The 5,380-nt window shown below is 48.8% G+C and overlaps 1 non-coding gene across 1 annotated transcript; it reads left to right on the forward strand.

The window, feature by feature from the left end:
* The first annotated feature begins 4,657 nt into the window (after window positions 1–4,657).
* TRNAS-GCU (transfer RNA serine (anticodon GCU)) lies at window positions 4,658–4,739 on the forward strand. Its single transcript has one exon. It is a non-coding gene; the product is annotated as a tRNA-Ser (tRNA).
* Window positions 4,740–5,380: the final 641 nt, after the last annotated feature.

Here is a 5,380-nt window from a genome sequence, read left to right on the forward strand (position 1 = left end):
GGTCGAAGACTTCCAAGATGCACTCATCCCGACTGGACTGCTGCAGGAGGTCATGGCCCTTGGAGCCTACCAGATCAATCACGTATGGGCAGTCACCTTCTCGAGTGACGAGGCAACGAAAAGGATGCTGGCGTTGAAAGAGCTCAACGTGAAGGGGCGTCGTTGCGTTATCGTCGACCCTCAAGACCAACAGGTACGCCTCCGCCTTCATTGGCTGCTTTATTGGGTGGCGGACGAAGATATAAAGGCAGCGCTAGCGGCCTTTGGCAAGGTCGTGGAAGTGACGAGAGAACGATGGCGTGTCAGAGGCGTAGGCGACAAGGACTCAACGTCGCGGACCGTTCTGTTGAAGTTGAAGAGCGGGATGAAAGTCGATGACCTCCCGCACCAAATCCGAGTTGCCGGTGAACTGGCCCTTGTCGTAGCGCCTGGACGGCCGATGCAGTGCCTACGATGCAAGGGTGTCGGACACGTCCGTCGCGAGTGCAAGGTACCGCGTTGCGCTCGGTGTCGCAGCTTTGGACACTCTGAAGATCAGTGTGTGCGCACGTACGCTGCAGCTGTGGGGCCACCAGCGAACGAGGTCGTCGCGCAGATGAGGATGGATGCTGCTGAAGCCGAGGACGCTGCCAAGGGGGCTGGTGACAAGGAGAGCGCCAGCAATGCAGAGGCGACATCGAAGGCAGCGAAAGATGCAGATGTATTTGTTACCCTCGAAAAGAAAGATGGGACGACAACGGGTCCTGCAGAAGAGCGGGCGAAAAGCAAGGAAAACTGCCTTGTAGTTGATGAAGCCGCATGCGAGACAGAAGGTGGGGATCCGCCCCCAACCAGCGACCCTATGGATATGAGCGGCAACGCTACCTTTAAGAGGCCGCTAGACGCTACAGATGGGAAAACAGCTGCAAAGAACCATGCCGACGGGCCACCTGCAAAGACAACTTTGACGAGAAGGAGCAGCTTCAAGCCCTCTCCAAACATTCATCGGTATAGGAAAGCCGGCGACAAGCCACAGCCGTCCGCGGACCACACCAGACCACCGGATGGTCCCGGAGGCGTCTAGCCGCTGGCTAGACGTTGTGGTGAGCACAGTGCTCCGGGCCTCTCTAACTTTCTCGTATTAGCAATGGCAACCAACCCAACGCTTAGCTTAGGCACGCTAAACGTAAGAGGTCTGGCCGCCAAGCGTAAACAAAGCCAAGTGTACCGGATGATGGTGGACCAAGACCTCGACGTTCTGGCCGTGCAAGAGACAAAGGTTGAAGGGGAGGAGGAGACCCGGGGCATGGTGCTAAGGTTTACGTCTTTATACTACGCGGTAGTGAGCCATGCTAAAGGTGCGTCGGCGGGTGTTATTTAATTTATTAGGAAACTTCCCGGCTTATCCATCGAAAATTATTTTTCATGCCCTTCAGGCAGGTTAGTGTACGTTGACTTTAATGTTGGTAATGATTCGTGGCGTGTTGTGTGTGTATATGCACCTAATGTTTGTGAAGAGCGCACTCTGTTTTTTTCATCCTTAAGGACGCACATTTGCATGAACAAAAAAGTGATAATTCTGGGAGATTTTAATTGTGTACTCCGAGATCGGGACAGAACAGGCCGAAGAACAAATGACAAAAGCTGCCATGTCCTTGCTGAATTATTAACCGATTTCGACCTAGACGACGTGGCTGACTGTCTGGTTGGAACACGCGAGGTTCATTACACACACTTCCAGGGCAATAGTCACGCGCGTCTAGACAGAATGTACGTGTCACTAGACGTAATACCCCTGTGTAACAGCTACGGTGTCACGCCTCTTTCATTCACTGATCACTGTTTGGTCAAGATGTATGTTGGACGCAAAGCAAAACACCACACTTTCACGTGGGAGTTGTGGAAAATGAATTCCAAATTGTTAACTGACGAGCTTTTTCTAAGCAAAGTACAGGAATATTTGAAAGAAGTGGGAAATAACGTATTTCGAGTCACCGAAAAGTGGGAAAATTTTAAACAACGAATTAAACTAGCCGCCATCGATCGCTCCTGCAAAATAAAGTACGAAGAAAGAGTTAAAGAGAAAGAACTAAGGGTGGTGTTGGAAAAGTTAACGGCCTTAGAGTGCAGCCAACCGGGCGCATACGAAGACGATTTGCGTAGCATCAAATCGAAATTGGAGATATGCGATGAAGAGCGATATCGGGGAGCGATTATACGCGCAAGGGCAGAGGCTTTGACAGCAGATGAGGCTCCAACTAAACGTGCGCTCGGTCTTGAAAAGAGGCACGCACGGCGTAACCACGTAGATGTACTTGAAGTAGATGATCACGAAATAACCGACTGTGAGGACATAGCGCAAGTGTTTTTCCAGCACTTTCAACAGCTTTTGCATCGAGTCCTGTTGACGTAGATGCCTTTAGAGCCACGTTTTTGGGACGCATGCCGCAACTCAACGACGACACGAAGAACAGACTAGAGGCACCGATATCAGCACGTGAGGTGGAAAAGGCAATTGATGATTTAAAAACTGGAAAATCGCCGGGTCCGGATGGCCTTTGCGCCGCTTTTTATAAACAGTTTAAATCAGACTTGTCGCCTCTTCTCGCTGACGTCTTTAACGAAGCGTATGAAGTAAACGCATTGCCATATTCTTTCGGGGAAGCACACACCGTGCTCATCCCTAAGACCGACGAGCCTACGAAACTAAAATATGTAACGTCGTACAGACCAATATCACTTACCAACAATAATTACAAAGTATTCATGAAGATCATCGCTTGCAGGTTACAATCAGTAATGGAAACCATAGTAGGTAGTCACCAAACATGCGGCATCAAGGGACGTACTATTAGCACAAACATACACATAATGAGATCAATTCTGGAATGTTGTGACGCCTTAAGGTCGCGAGTTGCTATTCTCCAACTTGATTTGGAGAAAGCTTTTGACTGTGTTGCTCATGTTATTTTAATTGCCATTCTAAAACATATAAATGTCGGGTCCATAATTACTGACGGGGTGGCCATGGCGTACCGGAACGGAAGTACTAAGCTTATAATTAACAAGTCACTGGGGGCCCCCATCAGCATTCAACGTTCCGTGCGTCAGGGCTGCCCAGCCAGCCCACTCCTGTTCTGTATTTATCTAGAGACTCTGTGTTTGGCAGTGATTGAGAACAAATGTATTCATGGGTTTACAATGCAAGCATCAGAAGTTAAACTTCTGGCCTATGCTGATGACGTAGCCGTGTGTTGCAATGACAAGGAGAGCGTTTTGCAAACGATAAATGTTGTTAAAAAATTTGGCGAAATCACTGGAAGTAGAGTAAACTGGAGCAAGTGCCACGGTATTTGGCATGGGGAGTGGCCTAAGACCCCCGCTATCTTTGCGAATGTCACGTGGTCGACAACGCCAGTAAAATACCTGGGTGTACCACTTGAAGCTTATAAACAGAGCGACGAATACTGGCAGTGCGAGCTTGAAAGGGTTAAAGAGAAGGCTGAGGCGTGGAGAGCCAAACACCTTTCAGTATTTGCCAGGGCTACAGTGTGCAACTTGTTTTTCGTAGCTAAGCTATGGTACGTTATGCAATTCATTTTTTGTAACAGAGCCAATGTACAGAAATTGCACAGATTTTTTGCCGTGTTTGTGTGGGGTTCTGGATGGGAGAGATGCAGCCGCAACAATCTTTTCAGACGGGTGAAAGATGGAGGTCTAGGGCTGGCCCACCTGTTTGTGAGGCAATTAGTCGGACGGTTCTTTTTCTTCAGGAACAATGATAATTCATTTCTTCAATCGGTTTGCAAAGTTAGACTTGCGCATTTGTTACCCGAGTTTATTATAAGCTCTGAAAGTGTACCGGTGGCAGTGTTCGGATTCTATAAGGAAATTGTGCTGAGTGTTCGTTTCCTTGCTGTACGGTTTTCCAAAGAATATTTGTTTACGGTCACAAGAAAAAGGCTGCGCAATGATCTATTGGACAGCCTTTTTCCCCCACCTCGGTACCGAACTATGTACAGTCGAGGCCCAGGCCAGAATGTTTTCAAACGTGTTAAAAAAATGCAGGTACCGCCTGGTATGAAAACTTTCTTTTTCAAGCTACACACAGGAACACTAACAGTTGCAACGTTTTTAGAAGAAAGGGGCTTTTACATGCCATGGGGCTCAGATTGCTTCATATGCAAACAACCAGAAACAATAGACCATGTTTTTTTACACTGTTGGGCGGGGGTTTTCTTTTGGGATGTTCTACAGCGAACAATAAAGAAAGAATTTCCTCTTGATCCACATGGCATAAGGTATTTACCGATAGATGACGAGGACGGAACACCTTTCGATCAGATAATGTTAACTGGCCTCTACAGTATATGGCGAGCCCGCATGGCTGGCTTCTATTGCGATCCCGATGCGAGACCAGCCCGTGTTTTCTTTCGAGAACAAATAACACGTTTTCTTGATGTGCTTGCTACACATGAGTGCCCTCCGCCTTGGATGGCCAGGATAGAACCCCTGGCTAATCTTAAAGAATTTTAAACAACTCCAGCTCACATATAACAGGCGGCTTTTACTTATTAATTTTTCTTAACGGATGAGAAGTTCATCTGTCTGTGTATATATGTTCATTATGTTGTCCTTCCGATGTACTGCTGATCACCGGCAATAAAGAAAAAAAAAGGGCGAGGTGGCCGAGTGGTTAAGGCGATGAACTGCTAATCCATTGGGCTCTACCCGTGTGAGTGCGAGTCCCACCCTCGTCGAACTTTTTGCGTTTTTTGTCCCTGAAAAATACGCCGACTTGATGGCGCAGATGTAGAATTGGCTGAGATCTTACGAGGGGTACCTGATGTTCCGGCGAGGTGGCCGAGTGGTTAAGGCGACGGACTGCTAATCCACTGCGCTCTGCCCGCGTGGGTGCGAGTCCCACCCTCCTCGAACTTTTTGCCCTTTTAGTCCCTGAAAAATGCGCTGACTTCATGGCACAGATGTAGGATTGACTGAGATCTTACGAGGGGTACCTGACGTCCGTGCGAGGTGGCTGCATTCTGCTTCAGGCTCCCGAGCTGAACGGATCGTAGGATTATGGGGTCTACCGGAGCGGCATATGCGGCTGTTAGCCGCGGCAACAGGCTCTCGACGGAGGAAGATAAGGATTACCAGATTATTTTGCCTCGGCTACCTACAGGACGTATAGTTTTAAACAGTTTTTTTGCACGGCGACGCTCGTGTGCGCCCGTTTAGAGGATTTTCGAGACGCGCTTCAAGCTGTTGGTATGCTCTTTGGCGTCGTCGCCCTTGGAGCGTACCAAATCAACCATGTATGGGCGGTGACGATGAAGACAGCTGAGGCTGCCGAAAAGCTGGCGGCCCTGAAGGAGCTGCAGGTGAAGGGGCGTCGCTG

Source organism: Dermacentor andersoni, chromosome 1, assembly GCF_023375885.2.
Source record: "Dermacentor andersoni chromosome 1, qqDerAnde1_hic_scaffold, whole genome shotgun sequence".
NCBI classification, from domain to species: Eukaryota; Metazoa; Arthropoda; class Arachnida; order Ixodida; family Ixodidae; genus Dermacentor; species Dermacentor andersoni.